Raw genomic sequence first — 18,837 nt, 5'->3', positions numbered from 1 at the left:
TTTCCGTTTCTCTTTAGTGTCCCTTTAAGGTCTTCTTGTAGTTTAGTGGAATCGACAATTTTGTTTTCTTTCAGCGGCAACGATAGATACGTGATGCACCTTAGGAGTCCTGAAAATAAATTTTGTTTATCAACCGGGTTCGCAAAATCTAGAACGCAGTCAATCAATTACAAAGTGGGCCCTCAACTTAAGCGCTCCTTATGTAGAGAACGTTAAGGAATTGAAGGGAGACGTTAAAGAATTGAAGAATTATAGACCCATTAGCTTGCTTTCAGTATTGTATAAAATATTCACCAAGATAATTTCCAGTAGACTTAGGGCGACACTTGACTTCAGCCAACCAAGAGAACAGGCTGGCTTCAGGAAGGGATATTCTACGATGGATCATATCCATGTCATCAATCAGTTAATCGAGAAATCTGCGGAGTACAATCAACCTCTCTATATGGCTTTCATAGATTATGAAAAGGCATTTGATTCAGTAGAGATACCAGCAGTCATAGAGGCATTGCGTAATCGAGAAGTACAGGAGGCATACGTGAATATCTTAACAAATATCTACAAGGATTCCACAGCTACCTTGGTTCTCCACAAGAAAAGTAGAAAGTTGCCTATCAAGAAAGGGGTCAGGCAAGTAGACGCAATCTCTCCATTGCTATTCACTGCATGCTTAGAAGAAGTATTCAAGCTCTTAAACTGGGAAGGCTTAGGAGTGAGGATCAACGGCGAATATCTCAGCAACCTTCGGTTTGCAGATGACATTGTCCTATTCAGCAACAATGGAGATGAATTCAGCAAATGATTGAGGATCTTAATCGAGAAAGTGTAAGAATTTGGTTGAAGATGAATATGCAGAAGACAAAGAAAATGTTCAATAGCCTGGCAAGGGAACAAGAATTCAGGATCGTCTATCAACTTCTAGAGTCTGTAGAGGAGTACGTTTATCTAGGTCAATTACTCACACGGGGCCTTGACCATGATAAAGAAATTTACAGAAGAATAAAATTGGGTTGGAGTGCATACGGCAGGCATTGCCAAATCCTGAGTGGGAGCTTACCACTGTCGTTGAAAAGAAAAGTGTACAATCATTACATTCTACCGGTGGTAACATATGGGGCAGAAACTTGGAGGTTAACAAAGAAGCTCGAGAACAAGTTAAGGACTGCACAAAGAGCGATGGAACGAAAAATCTTAGGACTAACGTTAAGAAACAGGAAGAGAGCGGTGTGGATCAGAGGACAAACGGGGATAGCCGATATTCTAGTTGACATTAAGCGGAAGAAATGGAAGCTGGGCAGGCCATGTAATGCGTAGGATTGATAACCGGTGGACCATTAGGGTTACAGAGTGGATACCAAGAGAAGGGAAGCGCAGTCGAGGTCGGCAGAAAACCAGATGGGGTGACGAAGTTAGGAAGTTTGCAGGCGTAAGTTGGAATACGCTAGCGCAAGACAGGGGTAATTGGAGATCGCAGGGAGAGGCCTTCGTCCGGCAGTGGACATAAAAATATATGCTGGTGATCATGTAGAGAACTTCAACACTCCACCTAGTTTTCTGCAGTCATCGACTGCGCGTTCTGCAGTGGACATAAATATAGGCTGATGATGATGATGATGATGTAGAGAACGCTCGATAGGTACCGAAACATTAACATACTTACTACACATTTCTATAGCATACGCAGGCACATTGCTCTAGCGCATCAAAAAAATAGCACGGGGAGTTGCTGTCACCACCACTATTATGATTTTTACCAATCTGTCCGTCACGTGCCCCAGACAACGAGCGAATAGGTGGAATCAAGACCCTGGCGCCAAATTCACAAATTCACGAACAAATTTTGCCGTAAGACGTTTTCAAGTGCGTAAGTGTATTAGCCAAGCGATAAAGACAAAGAGCTGCTTCGTCATTGTATCTATACCGCCGCAAACAGACGCGCTGTGGTTGTTAGGCGATACCATGTCAACGTCAAATCCAATATTTTCAGCGTAACGGAATACGTCGGCATACGTGTATTCACCATACCAAAATTTTCGCAAGAACCAAGTGTCTGCGACGAAAACCCAAGATTGGTCCAGGGCACTCTTACGAGCAATGTGGCGGTGACCAAATTGGGGCTGCTGCGGCATGACGCTATCACAAAGAAATCGGTAGTTCCTTTGTTTAACTAAAAAGTGATAACTGCAGACCTATCTCTAAATCATTGTGTGATGTTTTGTGTTATCCAGTGCTTTAAGTACTGCTGAAATAAACTCGATTTTGGGTGCATCTGAAGGACGCGTGAGGTGATTCGAAGCGCTAAAATGGGGACATAAACGGGCAGGCCTACAAAAAAACTTCACGTTATTCGTTTACCCTTTAATGAGTAACTGCGCTTTTTACAAATAATTTGATTATGTAAAAAAATCATGCCTTAAACTGTGGCAGAGTAATTTTGAAGCCCTTTCGTGTTTTTTTTTTTTTTGCTCTTTTTTTGACAGCACATTGGTTTGATGCTTAGCCAAGTATTCCTAGTTCCCCGCAGAAAAGGAGCCACAGTCTCGCATACACACATAATACATTGTGGACACATATGGTTGACTGAGATGAAACTGCACAGTTTCATGAGAAAACTTCACGTTCAACCATTGGCTCTCAGTCTTTGATATCTACGGGCAACACCTTAAAAAATTGCGCGATGGATGGACACGTTTTGCACGTTCTTTTTTTTATTTTTACAGGAGTAATTTCTTCCTATTTTTAACAATCCACGCCCGCAGATGAGTAGCGTACCACATATTGCTAACTGCGCTTTATAACAAACAAATACGAGAAAGGGGTGCGTTGTTACAGCACACTTTTACACTTACAATATCAACACAAGCAACTTCTTTAATAGCTGATGAAAATTTTTGGCACAAATTTGCTTTCTGGTGATCACAGAGCTAAAAATGTAAGATTGCTATGGTTACGAAAATTGTATTTCAATGTGACTTGGGCGTGCTGTTTTTGTAGCAGACGACGAGGCGAACAGACTACGGCCGTGACAGCAGATATTAGGTACATAGGATTCGTTCACCAGAGTAGCTCTCAACAGCAGACTGACATTGATTACGTGACGTTCATTAACCATGAACGTCACGTAAATAACGGCATTCACTTATTTCTTTGTGTCTTCTGAAATGTTTGCTGCATCATGTGAGATAACATTGCAGGCGCTTCATGAAAACGTCGTAAGTTGTAGGTCTCTTGGATTTGCCTTCACGTGCGGAACTAGTTCGATGCCGTGAGAATGCAGTTCAAGAACCATGCACGAACTCCAATCACAATGCCGACACTAGCGCTACCTGTTTATTTGCAAAATGAATAGAAAGTATTTTTGTCTGCTCGGCGCGTCTCGCGCATTTGGCGCCTCGTGGGCATCGTTATGGTCCTAGCGTCATCTCTCGATCGCCACAGCTCTCCCGGGAATTGTTTTTCCTCGAGGTTCGAGAATTGTTTCGCTTTTAACAGTGTTTTCCGCGCACACAAAAGGTCGGGCTCTGCGGCAGACGGCGCTTGTTTGGACGCGGCCACACCGCTTGCTCGCCTGCAGCTAGTTGCGCCTAGTTGAACAGAAGCCCGTGCTGCCTTTAGGAGGGCCGCTTCTTGGACAAGTTGGGGATTCATAATTGCAAGTGAAGAGCGCGAAGGTTAAACGTGGACGAGACAAGACATAACGACCACGCTTGTCCTTGTCACATGTCTCGTCTACGTTTAACCTTCGCACTGTACAGTTACGATTATGCCTTCAGGGTAGCAGAAAAGAGTGCCTGTTTCCTTTCCTCGAATCACTAAAAAAAGCAAGCGTGAGGCAATGATCGTGTGCACTGGTGTTAAGGGAGGAAAACATTTATAATGTTTGAAACAAGACGTTCCTTTTGGCGAACGAGCCCTGACAGCACGGGCAAAGAAAGATGTCTTTTAAAGGTTCGTCCCGTAATTACCGTGGCACCTAGACGATTTTACTTACTTACGACTTCGTTAACGTATGGTTGTTTCCTTGTCTTAAATACGAGCCGTCGGAGTTGAGGAAACCAATTAATAGCTTACCGAACGCCATCACGAGGAAGGTTTAGCTCGAGGCCAACTCCGTTGCCGTGTATTCAAATACATGTAAAGTAAAGAAATGCTTTTCTGCGAAAATCCCTGGACCGATTTTTAACGAAGGGGGTTGTACTTGAGAGAGAAAGTTATAATCTAATGATTGTAATTTAAAGCCTCAATGTTTGTATAAAAAGTTACCGAAATTTGGTATGTCTGAGATAAAGTCGCTAGATTTTCTGCTCTTATCTTGGGACTTTAGTCTGAGAAAAATAGAAGTGAGAAGTTTACGACATCGTAACTGTGCACCAAGAATACATATCGCAATTATGTAAACTGTAGCCGTTAGAGAACCTAAAGCGGAGAAATCTGGTAGAATCAGTATACAGCTGACGTGAACTTTTTGCATGTTTAGAAAGGTTCTGTAAAAGTTAGATGCATATAAAGTGCTGTTTACAGAATGTTTTTATCGCTTTTCATTGCTGGGCTGCCGTATTGTAAACTTCATTCTTCCGTTTCATAAAACTTTGCAATTCTCAGCGATGTTTATAATAATATTGACAGTATGATTAAAAAAATGGTTTCTTACAGTCACTAGATTCTGATATTTTTTATAAAACAAATTTCTCATCAATATCGAAAAAGGCCTGCCAAAACGACCTGCCGAAAAGGTAACGGAGGGCGCGGCGCCAGAGCATGGTTCGTCTGACACAGCTCAGCTTAGGAAAGAAAATGCCAAGATGCGCAGCATAATCGAGTCAATGTGAGCCGAAATAGCAGAGCTCAGAAAGGCAAATCAACCTCACTCCGTTCCAGTCCCTAGTTCAACCCCACCGGGGACCCCCTTGGGGACCCCCTCTCCCCAACCCGCAGAAGTTCCCATGCCAATCCACCTCACTCCGTTCCAGTCCCTAGCTCAACCCCCTCGGGGACCCCGTCTCCCCAACCTTCAGACGTTCCCATGGTCGTGGAGGCGAGGCACCCGGGAAACCCAGCCAAGAGAAAGGCCGTTTCCAGCATGCCCGAAAATGTACAGGCTAAAGCGAAGTCGGAAATTAGAGAAATGTTGAATTGCATCTGCTTCGAGATCCAGAAGATTAACGAACGACTCTCTGCAGAGGATCAGCGACTTTTGGTAGTTGATCAGAAGATAGACGCGCAAAACGTCAAAATTCAATGCGTGGAAAACAGAATGCCAGAAATAGAGTCCAAGGTGCAGGAAATGGACATCAGGTCGTCGACCCGCATACGTCCCGTTTTCTTGCCGGATGGCGCGTCAGTACCTACGCCGCCACCACTGCACGTCCCCGGACCTCCCTCCTTCGAGACCCTAGTAGCAACGCCGGAAGGCGCTCTATACAGCAAGGATGGGGCCACACACTCAATTTAGGATTTGGAAGTGGAACTGCAGGGGACTACACCATAAAAGATGCACCCTGCAGCAGTTTGTTCGCATTCACAAAGAAAAGCCACATGTTATATTATTGCAAGAAACGATGACTGATCAGGTTTCACTCAAGGGATACAAAGCTCTTGCTCTCCGTGGGGACGGCAGAGGAATCTGTACATTAGTCAGCAGCATGTTCACTTTCGTCGCACACGATCTAGGGGTCCGGCCTAGCAAGACGGAGACATCCCTAGTCGAAGTCATCCCAAGTCAATCCAACATCTCCAGCATTTTTATACTTAACGTATACAGCAGCCCGAGCGATCACAGACAACGTTTCAAAACCATCATCACTAGGGCAACGAAACTAGCCGGAAACTCTCCACTGGTTGTGGCCGGCGATTTCAACGCCCCCTTTCACGCTTGGAACTACCCGCACGACACGGTAAAGGGCAGAAGCCTGTGGCAGGAGGCAGGAGAGGCGGGACTTTTTCTATTGACGGACCCAGCCTTTCCCACCAGACACGGCACCTCCTCGACCAGGGACTCTGTCCCGGATCTCACCTTTGTTAAAAACGCTGGCTCAGCCGTGTGGTCGAATCTGATCATGGACCTCGGTAGCGATCATTACATCAGGGCCACCAGCCTACAAGTGGAGCAGAAAAGAAAAAAAAGGCCTTCTCGGTCCCTGACTGGGACAAATTCCGAGAGGTTCGCCAGGCCCGCGCCGCCCGTGGAGTAAAACCCGAGAGCCTCGTCCAGTGGTCCAAACTAATTCTGCAAGATGTCTGCTCCACCACCAAAATCATAGAAACGGATCTGCAGACAGACAAAATGGATAGCAGGCTAGCACACCTACTCGAAGCCAAGCAATCAATCCTCGAGAGGTGGAAAAGCCAATGCTTGAATCGCATGCTCAGAAAAAAGATAGCCGTGATCAACAAACAGATAGACGAGCACTGCCAATCCCTGTCTAGGCAGCAATGGAACGAAATTTGCAATTCAATCGACGGGCAGATGTGCACGGAAGGGAAGTGGAATCTTCTGAAACACTTGCTCGACAACTCCGGCACCAAATCAAACCAGAGAAGGGTCCTCGCTAAAGCGCTACACGAAGCCAAGAAGTCGTCCTCAGAAGCAGAAGTGCTAAGGACGCTAACTAAGAAGTAGCTGTCACTCAAAACTGTGGCCGATGAGGCGGCATACCCAGTATACAAAGGGAAGCCGAACTCCGCGCTGGACGAGCCTTTCCAAGTCAGTGAAATCCGCCGCGCCCTACACGGCCTCAATGGTAGGTCGGCACCCGGCCCGGATCACATTAACAAGAAGTCTCTCAGAAACCTAGAGGACGAATCAGTCGAGTTTCTCACAAATGAGATAAATCACATTTGGGAGGAGGGAATTGTACCGGAACAATGGAAAGTGGCGAAGGTCATACTCATCACAAAGCCCGGTAAACCGCCGAGCTTGGACAACCTTCGCCCCATCTCACTGACGTCATGTGTAGGGAAGGTGGCCGAACACGCCATCCATAACAGAATTGCCGAGAGTATATCGAGACCACCGACATTTTCCCTCACAACATGATAGGTTTCAGGCCAGGCCTCTCCACCCAGGACGCCATGAAGCTTATCAAGATCCAAATTCTGGAACGCTGCACTCGGGACACGAGATCCATCCTTGGTTTGGACCTGGAGAAGGCCTTTGATAACATCCGTCACGAGTTCGTTCTCGACGCCATCTCCAAACTTGACCTGGGCTCGTCCTTTCATGTTTTCGTCAAGCCTTTCTTGGGCAAACGATGCGCCATCCTCAAGGCTGGAGATTTGGAATCAGAGAAAATGCAGCTGAGCGGAAGAGGCACCCCCCAGGGGTCAGTCATCTCACCGCTCCTCTTCAACATCGCAATCTTCGACCTCTCGAGATACCTAGGCAAGATCCAGGGCATCGGTCACACGATCTACGCGGACGAAATCACTGTCTGTTGCGCGGGATGGCAGTGACGGACAAGTCGAAGCTGCTCTCCAGGAAGCTGTCGACACTACAGAGCGCTTTCTAACGGACACGGGACTCCGGTGCTCCCCAAAGAAATCGGAACTCCTTCTCTACAGCCCCACTAGAAAGGGCCGCAAGCCACAGAACTGGAAACCCCCCACCGAAATCGACATTAATCTCTACATCAAGTGCGGAGATCCGATTCCCAAAGTCGCGTCCATTAGAATCTTGCGAATGACACTCGAAGGGGCGGGTACAAATAGAATCACCATTCACAAACTAGCAAAGAAGACGGATAGCGTCATCGGTCTAATCAAGCGGGTAGCTAACAGAAGGAGAGGCCTGAGTCAAGAGAATCTGATAAGGCTAGTCCACGCTTTCTTGTTATGCCATTTCACGTACGTAGCGGCCATGCGCGTGTGGAAGAGGGCCGAGCGAGACAAGCTAAATGCCATGATAAGGAGGGGGATCAAGAGCGCGCTCGCACTACCAAACTACACACGCACCGACCGACTTCTGCAGTTCGGAATTCATAATACACTGGAAGAAATTGCAGAAGCACAAGAAAGGGCACAGATTCTCAGACTCTCCGGCACCATGGTGGGCAGACGACTCCTAACAGAGATGGGCGTCCCCCCGGTTAAAGTCAAAGACTCCTACCAGGGCCTTCCGAAGGAGCAGAAAGACCACATCATCATATCCCCCGCCCCGCGCAATATGCATCCCCAGCGCAACGTGGAAAGAAGGAAGGCCAGGGCCCTGGCGCTCCTACGCCGGGCGACAGAACTCCCTGGCGGCAGCTGCTTCGTTGACGCGGCCCAATATGGCAACAGCAAAAATTTTGCAGTAGTGTCCATCAACCACAAGGGTTCGACCGTTAACGCAGCTTCGGTACGAAGCACGTCGTCAGGTACGGCCGAGCAAGTGGCCATTGCCTTGGCCCTCCTGAACGAGAAACATGCCAACATCTTCAGCGACTCCAGGGCAGCCATCCGCGCCTTCAGCGTTGGTGCCGTGTGTAAGGAAGCCTGTCGCATACTCGACTGCAAAAGCATCGCCACCCACTCTCTCACGTGGTTCCCCGCTCACATGGAATCCATCATGGGAGGCCCCACAAACCTCAACGAGCTGGCCCACTCCAAGACGCGAGGTCTCGCTTTCCGCGACCATGGAGAAAACTCCCCGGCCGGCCAGGAGTGGTGGAGAACAGAGATCAACCGACAACATACAATGAAATTACGCAGCACTTTTATCTTGGCAGGAAAGACTTTCCCCTTCCTCACACGAATTTAAATCGAGCGTAGGCATTGACCCTCAGATTATTGCAAACAGGCTCGTATCCCAGCCCGGCTTTATTACAGAAGCTTTATCCCGACACTTATGCCAGTAGTTCTTGCAGGCACTGCAATGACTTCGCTAGCTTAGACCATATGCTCTGGCGTTGCCCCTCGTTACGAGGCACGGAACAAATAAATGAGGACAAGTGGCTCTACGCTATCAAGAGCCCCGATGCCGGGGCGCAACTATGGGCTGTCCAGAGGGCCCACGATGCGGCGGTCGGGCATGGCCTGACTGTCCCAACGTGGGAGCGGCCCGCTGCGCGCTGAGTCGCGTACCTCAGGACGTTCATTAAAGTTTTACATCCATCCATCCATCAATATCGGAGTTTTCCGAGAAAACGATTGCTCCTTTCTTACGTATTTAGATAGGACCTCCCGAGCTAATGCAAGTCGGCAGCCGTTTACTGCCCGAAGCTCGGCTAGATGTCGGTGCACTAGCAGCATTTTAGCTGCAACTCCTGTCATAGGCGGAAAGTTTTCATTTTCCCGGGGGGGGGGGGGGGGGGGAGGGGGAGGGGTGGCTGGGGCCTGACCAGCTTGCGGTCATATATATATAGTTCAATTTCATAACCTGAATCCCCTCGTACCACAAAGAGACTCGCGTCTCTCGGATGAGCCATGGGAAAAGCCGATTAAGTTATTCACGTTAGGGAGATATGTGTGTTTTGTGCCTATAAGTCGCACAACTACACATCAATGAAAACAGCCATGTAACGATTTGTGAAAGTTTTAATATACAAAAACACAGTCAAGAAATATTTTCCTGACTAAAGGTCAGTTCAAAAGATAAGACATAACATATATAAAACATACACAATATATAACAATTTCTGTACGCAACTTATGACTACAATTATTAGCATAAAACAACGTGACTCCATGACGCAATACTTTATTTACTTGTCAAAGCATGCCTTATGCCACTGGTTTCATTTATTTCCCGGCGGCGGAATAAATGATTATAGAGTAATAAATTATCAGGCGCAGAAATGCACAGTCATATTAACAAATAAATAAATAAGACACAACGATATCTCAACAGTGGGAAAGGGCACGAGAGGAAGTAGTAAGAGCGTGGATTGCGCTTTTGAGCAGCTAATGCAGCCTATGACAAATAAATATTAATAAGGAAAAAGCACAGCATAGACTGGGAAGCTTTAGAAATAGCGCAACGAAGCGTCTTTGCGTACCCAAAAGGCCTCACCCTACTTGCCCTGTCATGCACCCCGTTTTCGTTCCTGGAGATAACTTTTTGCTTTGTTTTCTTAGCCAAATGGTTAGCTTTAACTTGTGAGTTGGCAACTTTCTCTTTCCTATATTAAAGACATCATTTCGTTGTCTGATGGGATGGTTTCACCTTGAGGGAAAATGTGTTCATTGGGGCACTTGTTCTAGCAACGAAGTCGTCGGCAATTTTATTTAAATTGATTTTCCGGGAGAGTTCTTTGTGAGTGTGCAAAATGGCCAGATGGTTCAAATGGGCTTGTCCAGTCGTCGACCGCAGGTACGTTTTCAGTCGCCGAAGACAAGTAAAGGACCTCTCGGATGTGCTTGACGAGACCGGTATGGTCAACGCAATTTTTGTTAGCTTCGCCATTTCCGGCAAAAGGTTTCGCAGGTGTTCACCCTTCTCCCCCGAAAAGATCTGCACGACGTCCTCGAATGTGTGCAATGGGGCCGACTTTTGTTGGCTTACGATTTCAATGAGCATGTCTCTGTGCAAAATCAGCCGTCCTCGTTCAAGGTCGTCAGCGTAGAACTTTGTTATGTATGCTTCGTCTTGCTTTCCTGTGGCAAACTGCTCAATATGTGACATATGCTGCCACATCTCAGGTGGATATCTGTCGCTTAACGAGGACAGTACAGTGTCAAGTACTTCGTAGTAGCTCTGGCGGTACATGTCCTCCGCTGATGTGAACACGTGAGCTGAGGAACCTTCTTGATAGCGGTGTGGAGTTTTCTTTCGCTAGCAGCTGGAACACACGGGTCCTCAACTCCTACTTTTCTGCCTCTGCCAACACCTCCTCCCAAACCAAGGGAAAACTTTGCCTCAGTTCAGCGACGCTTGCAGTGACGGATTTCACCATTTTCTGCGCTTGGTCAAACCTGAGCGTTCTTTTTTGTAAGGCGGTATTCAGTGCTTCCATTCGTGAAAACACTTTTGTCAGAAGCGTCAACATGGAAAACGATTCAAACTTGAACAGCATCCTTAAAAATCCGCTGGCTTTCGCACCGGCCTCAGTTCGCTCTTCGTATGCTGTTTCAGAGAAAAACGTTATGAGACTGCTATAATTTGAAAGAACTGATCGCAGTGATGAAGCCTTTAGCGTCCACCTTGTCGGGCAGAATTTTCGCAAGTTCACATCCTCTTCTACCTGAATCTCTTGAAAAGAAGCAACGCGCTTTGGAGAGCAGGTCACGAAGTTCATCAGTTCAGTGACGGCGTAAAGAAAATCACGGCACATGTCTACTTTCTGGCCGACATCATGCAAAACCAAATTCAGGATGTGCGCTAGGCAGTGTACATATAGAGCGCGAGGTTCCTGTTCTTGCATGAGAGCTTGTGCTCCTCGGTGCTTTCCTCTCATGTTTGCCGCACCATCATAGCACTGCCCGCGGCACTTTTCAATTGGCATATTAAATCTACAAAGAATGTCTTTCAATATAGCAAAGATGCTCGTGGCTGTGGTGTCGGTCGTGTTGAAAAACCCACAGAACAGCTCCTCTACTTCCAGGCTTTCTGTGACCACCCGAAAACAAACTGAAAGTTGTTCTTTGACAGAAATGTCTGCTGTATCGTCCATAATGACAGCGTAGTGCTCTGCCGCACGAACTTCGTCTGTGAGTGAACGAAGGATGTCATGTGCCATGAGTTGCACCATCTCGTGTAATATCAGGTGAGAAATCCATTCGTATTTTGTTCTTAAAAGCCACGATTGCAATGAAGGAATATCATTAGCCCGGAGTTCCAGCAGCTGCCTCAAATTACTCTCTGTCTTCGTGGCCACGTATTGCTAAGCCTTGGGTCGACAGGTACAGTAGTGACGACAGTGTTGCTAGGAGAGCCTGTCGGGCGTCGTCCATTTCTTTCGCCTTTCCTTTGGCGCAAGCATATGCCACATTCGCGCTGCCTTTTGCAGCTACGACGGCATTACATGCCTCCTTATGAAAAAAGACCTCTCATGGGATTTAAATCTGTCAATTTCCTTTTTCCAGTTTGAGAAACCATTTTTCACAAATGCCAGCTAAGAATCCTTGTCTTGGGAAGTGTTAAGGAGCGGCAGTTTCATCTCTGATGCTGTGCAACAGGTCTCGCAAAACGCCTTGTCACTGTAGACATTGTAAGATAACGACTTGTAGGTACTTTTCCAGGTAGGCTGGAAGCGCTGCCATTGTTTTTCTGTAGATGGTGCATCAGAAATCTCGCCGATGGATCGCATTTTGGAAAGACCGGCTTCTGCAGTGCACATGTATATAGCGAGCCGTCATCTAAAATGCCTTGTATTTTACTGGCAATAAAATTTACAGCCGCTACAGAAAGTGAGCTAGCGACGGCATTACTGGCAAGCGGTATAGATGACTGTACCATAAAGTTATGCAGTATTTTGCAATTCACTACCTGCAACACTACTTAAACGACGCACATGTAAGCGCACACGCTTTTTAATTATATACCCCCTTGAATTTGTTATTGCGCCTATCGAGAATGCACACGGCATGCGCGCATTGACGCATTACAATGGAGTGCCCTTGTGCCACTTGTGAACAATGCCCGATCGAATGATTCAACACAATAAATACAATTACGCGAAAGTTAACACCCTTTGTAATAAAACGAAAAAAATATGCAGAACTTACATAATAACTTAGTAAGAAACAAAAAAAAAATACCAGAGTGATCTCGTTGCAGTTGGCGTGCGTGGTGAAAAATTCAAAAATTGCATGCTGTAAACATATATAATCGGGAATGGCCAGTGAATGCTGCGTGAAAAGTAATATTGAAATGGCGTTCTGTTTGACAGGCCGATATTTACGGGTCTATCAGAACTGCTAAACAATGTGGCTATGCCTATAGCTTTGAACGGCCGTTCTTAACCAATGTTTACAGATGTACTGCCAATGACGGCACTCTTACGGCAAAGCAGGCCCGGGATAGCCAGTTGCGACGCCCGGCCCAGCCATTAACGGGCATTCACCGGCAAAGCAGGGCCAGCGCTGGATGTCTGTTACAGTGGCTTTGCCAGCACTGGCATTACGGAGGCAACGGCGGGCCTTCGCGGCCCAGCCAGTGCCGGCTGAAAACGATCATCGGCCCTAGTTGGCCCCATGTGATGTGCTGCCTGGGCACAGAGCTTGGTGTGCTAGTGTCATCAGCGCGCGGTGGAGCTTCAGCGACTGAACTGGAAATGCTGGATGCGCGATGGCTCTCCTCGCAGTCTTCACCGGGGGCTTTCCGATTCCTGATCAGATATTTTTCCATTGCTTTTGAACAGTCTGCAAGGGAAATGAATAACATTCTGAATAGACGCTCGCATAAACATACAAAGTTTGGTATAATATTCATATTCAGAGTTGGTCAAGCGCGTAGGAACCCTGCTCAATTTTTAAAAAGAGAAAAGAATCTTGACCATTTCTGGAAGCCTGAAGAATTATCCCGCGGTAAAAAAACCCAATTTTCACACAAAAAAAAATAGGATTTGCCAAGTCTGAACGACGGCGCCGCCTGTGGCAATGAGCTGTAAATATTTTCGGCTACCCATAATATCATTTATTGCGCGCAGCAATAAAGGTATGCGTCTTCTTGAAATTAGAAATACATTTCTTCAGAATATGGGCCGACCAGCATGCGAATAATTGCATGCGAATTTTATACCCTCACGTGGCAACGAATATGGGACGATCAACCTACATTTGTCTACAAGCTACACGCGAATACACATGGCATACGTACTATCACGATGAAAAGAAATGCGAACAGCGGAGCGCGTGGCCGAAGCATAACAAGCCTGAAGGTATAGGGCGCGCCGTCCAGTTATCACCATTGACAGGCGCGCACGTCCGCTTTGATCGTGTTGTGCGATGATGCACCCCCTATACTGCGATATTTTTGTTTGCGCTGTCCAATTTGCGATGTCATCATTACTGCGATATCAACTTTTCTCTTTTTGAAATAAAAGAAAAGCAGAACACAAACAAAAATATCACAGTATAATCATCGGTCGCGAATAACCAGACACTTGTGATCTGTGCAGCTACATTATTATTGTCATCAAACAAAAATATAAAGCAGATAAGACGTTTCATGTAAAAAGAAGATGCAGGTGCTATATTTGTGAACTACATCCACACGTCATGTTATTTTAATTCTTTGAGCGCACTGCCGCACGACTGTGGCATAAGATAACACGCTCTATCTCCTGTTCCTAGTCCCTCAAAGTGCCACCGGGCCATGATTGCCCCGTTAGATCTCTCACAGGCGTGCAGACGGTGCAGTTACTTTGTTTACAGGCGCCTTGACACCGCGGTACATTAAACCGCAGTCGGCGCGTTTCTTTTGCGGAGAGCCGCGAAAACGAATTGTTTCGATGAGCGATGCCAAGCGAATATGCAGCTTACCTTTAGGGGCGAAGCTCCTTAGGGTGTGGGTCGTTCCCTCCTCTGTAGTAGTAGTAGTAGTAGCAGTAGTAGTAGTAGTAGTAGTAGTAGTAGTAGTAGTAGTAGTATGTAGCCACCTGTAGTTTTATGAAGTCTTCACTAGATGGCGTTCCGGTTCCGCGTCCACTTCCGGTTCCGGTTCCACTTTGCGCGCGTTCGGTGCGAACGCGGGCAAAACGCCGACGGCGTCAACAACAGTTGTGCGCGTTGCTGGTGCTGCTGCATGTCCAAGTTTATACAGCTGATAAAACTACCTGGAGTCTCTCGTTCCCGACGCGCGCTCTCTTTATCTCTTGTCCGTAGCTGTGGTTTACCCGAATGATCCCCTGGTGCTTCGCCCACTCGTCATCATTCACTTCGTGGATATGCTGTGATTTTTTTTTCTTACGCCTGAGTGTCTACCCACTTTCGTTGCTGGCGCTAGCATGCGCGTTTTAATTTTCGTCATGGCAATGTGTGCTGGCTTCAATGCGAAGGAGCTCGGGCTCATCATTTGACACAGAAATGACTTTTCGGGCGCGGGAGCGGTGCGGCGCGTATCTGCTATACTTGCGGACAACTTTCTGTGGCAATGAAGGGAAAGCTACGGGCGCGTGTATGCTGCACATGTGTTACCGCGCCGAGTAGTCCGGCAGCGTTTGACAGTGCTTTTGGTTGCCCGGAACGGACGCTGGACCGACGCAGCTTTCACGTGCGACTGTTTCGCTTTTGCCCAGACGCGGAAGGGAAAAGCTGCAAATTAAGTAAACTTTTACGCTTAGTGGTGTGTTCTGTCTTATTTGACTGTTGCTAATAAGCTGTTTATGTTTTCTCGTGCCCAGCCTAAACCAACGTGGATTAAAACGCGGGACTCTATTCAGAAGCGCTCTCGCTTGTGCGCGCTTTGCCTATGTAGCTTTCCCTTCATTGCCACAGAAAGTTGTCCGCGAGTATAGTTTGTAGTGATTGCGGCTGTCCGTGCGCCTACATACGCGGGTCGCGCGCTTTATTTTGGCGGTAATCTGCGCGCGGTATTTTGAAAGCGATCCGCAGACGGCTAATACCTTTGTACGCGCTGTGTTTTTGCCGCTCAGTTTCCATTGAAGCGATAGACAGTACGAAGATCACTGCTTGCTGCTGCTGGTGCCGCACTTTCATACGCCAGCGTTTTGACGGTTAGTGTCAGAGGTCATCGAGTGTGCTGTGTTCATGTTTGCTTGGGCGCGCTGACAACATGCTTGATAATTCAGTTAGTAAGCAAATGTTTGCAAGTTTATACGGCCGATAAAACTACTATCCTTACTTCATATAGCTGTCTACTAATTTTCTATTGCAATCGATGCTTTGCCGTTCGGGCGACACTGCGCCTCTTTCTGTCTTTTCTTCTTTTTATGTTTAGTGCGAGTATAAGCGCTGCTGCGCATGGCGGCTATTGATTCTGATTGCTAGTGAATCCGGCTTAGCCTCACTTCGGTTACTGAGTAAATTATTTTTACTTATGACCGCTGCAGGCATGTGGGGATGTTTCCATCCCTAATAAATGTTGTAAATTATTAGAACAGTTTTTGGTTGGTTTTTTTTTTCGTGAGTCGTTAGCATTGCCTACTGGAAACAGTAGCAATACTCAGACACACAACATTCATGTGCATTTCACACGCCGCTGATAAAAGACTCTGCTGAAGGGGCCACTGAAGACTGCAGGTTTTTCTTTTTCAGGGTAAAAAAAAAAAAGTACGCAAAGCAATTTGAAGAGAGGTGAACATTCTTCTTCTTTTGGGGGTTTTACGTGCCAAAACCAGTTCTGCTTATGAGACACGCCGTAGTGGAGGGCGCCGGATTAATTTTGATCACCTGAGGTTGTTTAACGTGCAGTAAAACGCAAGCACACGGGCGTTTTTGCATTTTGCCTCCATCGAAATACGGCCGCCGCGGCCGGGATTCGATCCCGCGATCTCGTGTTCAGCAGCGCAACGCCTTAGCTGATTGAGCCACCGCGGCGGGTGAGAAGTGAACATCATCATCATCATCAGCCTATATTTTATGTCCACTGCAGGACGAAGGCCTCTCCCTGCGATCTCCAATTATTCCTGTATTACAAGCGTATTCCAACTTGCAGGCGCAAGTAAGGAATACGCTAGCGCAAGGCAGGGGTAATTGGAAGTGAACATAGAGCAACGTATTCATTCTCCAGGCATAACCTATCCTTACAATTAGAATTAATTGTTTCTTGGCTAAATCCTTCTCTTTAAAAAATGTAACAAACTTATTCCTGCGTATATATTTAAATATGTTGTATGTGCGTGTATGGTGTTCCCAGTCGAAATTTAAAAAACAAAAAACGTTGAAGTGAGAAAAAATGCTTATGAGGTAGCCGCCGCTGGCGCTTCTAATGCGCTTGTCGTCCTATGGTCAGGATTTGCAGAAATAAAGCGAAAGTGTGAATGTAAAGCCGTGCACTTCCGCGCTGATGCAGTAAGCTTTCAGCCACAATAAAATTTAATGATGTGGGCAACAGAACTCTGGTGATGACACTTTGGCGAGAAATGGGGAGGGGGGGGGGCAGGCTTCGGATTTCCGGGGGGGGGGGGGGGGCTCGAGCCCCAGAGCGCCCCCCCCCCCCCCCCCCGTAGTCGGCGCCTATGGCTCCTATCGATCAAGTGCAGGACAATTGTCAGTTCGCCCAGAACTGAGCATGCACTCTCGCAAAAGAAATAGCAGTATGCAAAGGGCGCGCGCGGCACGGGAAGAATGCATGCGATAGTACTACCCTGCCTAAATTGGTGCACAAAGTGCAGCCAAATTGAAGAGACCTTGTATCGTACACGTCAAGTCAGCCAAGTGCGCGGACTAGCAGGGAGTTTCCTTCAGCTTAAGCTTCGCCTTCCCCAGTGTGAATGTGCCCTGAAGACAGCTGTGTGAAGAAGTGGTTGCTTGCTTGTTTGAATGTATTTTTTCACATTATCTTGAGAGTTCCATCTTTTTGACAACGTTCACCATGAAGTAGCATGTCAACTATAAAAGTGGACAGCAACACAAATGAACTCGTCAGTTGATAGTCAGTGCCATGTTCCTGTTGTTGTGCCTTTCACATTCCCCATTTATTGCACTGTTGTTAATTACAAACCAGTACTAACTATCCAAGTTTACTATTCTTCGGAACCTATTTTTCGTATTCTGCTGTCGTCAGTAATAGAATTCTTTGGATTGTTGACCCACTCTCCTCTTTAATGTTATACTTTGACCGTACAAATAACTAAAATTATATTTACAATATTAACTTGTGCATCGCAAGATGAATATAAAATTGCAATGAGCACTATCATTAAAATCTTGCGCATCGCATTTCCTGCTTTATTTGGTAGCTTTTGGCTCCTTATTACGGTATGAAATCTGTACTTCTCAAAAGCAGTCAGCATAATTAGATGACCATATATTGTGAGTAGTTTAAAAAGTTACACCATATTCCCGTAGAGGAACCCTGAGTAGTATGCGAAGCAGCCATGGGGTCGACTCAATTAAGGTAGTTTTATCAGCTGTATGAACTTGGACATGCAGCAGCACCAGCAATGCGCAGAACTGTTGTCCACGCCGTCGGCGTTTTGCCCGCGTGCGCACCGAACGCGCGCGGCGTTGGTGATTGTTGCCGGTGCCTCTGGGGCGCCTACCGTCGCGCCTCTAACCTAAGCTGCTTCGCATTATCGCGCGCGGAGCCGCAGGTGTTGCCATTTGTTACGCAATCCGGAGAGGAGAGGAGCGTCGGAGAGGAGGAATGGAGGAATGCCTAGAGGAGAGATGAGACAAGGAGAGGAGGGGGAGGAGGATGCGCATGCGCAGTAGGGGTGTGTACGCCGCACAGCGGAGGTAGGGAGAGAGTGACATAGCCCCGACCATAATATGCTTCGCATCTAAAAGGCGCTGAGCCGTGCTCCCTCAAGGGCTGCAGAAGATAGCGCCAACCTTTCCCTTTCCCTCAAGAACCACTTATCATCATCTAAAAAAATGCCAGGCCTACGCGGCACACGCTGCCATAGCCTCCTATATTTTTTTTCTAAAAAAAAATATAGGAGGCTATGACGCAGCACAGTCACACCGTAAGCTAGACGAGCGTTTCGACAGTACTATATGTAGTAATTTGAGTGAATACGTCAGGAACGCGCTTGGGACGCCATCGCGCGTGCAAGCCGATGCGTTCCATCGCCGATGCCTAGCGCCGTTCGGCCCAGCCAAGCGGCCGATAATGCAACTACGGTACAGTGTACTAGATTCTAGTACACTGTAACTACGGGAGGCTATGGGCAGTCACATTCGCTCCCATTGCGACGCGCCCGACGCGGCCTGCTTGGGACGCCGTCGCGCGTGCAAGCCGACGTGTTCCATCGCCCATGGCTAGCGCCGTTCGCCCAGCCAAACAGCCGACAA

The 18,837-nt window shown here is 47.2% G+C and overlaps 1 protein-coding gene across 1 annotated transcript in view; it reads left to right on the top strand.

Annotated features, from left to right (window-relative positions):
• LOC119462375 (nucleosome-remodeling factor subunit BPTF-like) overlaps positions 1–18,837 on the top strand; it is a 64,578-nt gene that overhangs the window by 10,418 nt on the left and 35,323 nt on the right.

The sequence above is a fragment of the Dermacentor silvarum genome, chromosome 8 (genome assembly GCF_013339745.2).
Source record: "Dermacentor silvarum isolate Dsil-2018 chromosome 8, BIME_Dsil_1.4, whole genome shotgun sequence".
In the NCBI taxonomy this organism is placed as follows: domain Eukaryota; kingdom Metazoa; phylum Arthropoda; class Arachnida; order Ixodida; family Ixodidae; genus Dermacentor; species Dermacentor silvarum.
This window is presented reverse-complemented; position numbering and strand designations above follow the sequence as displayed.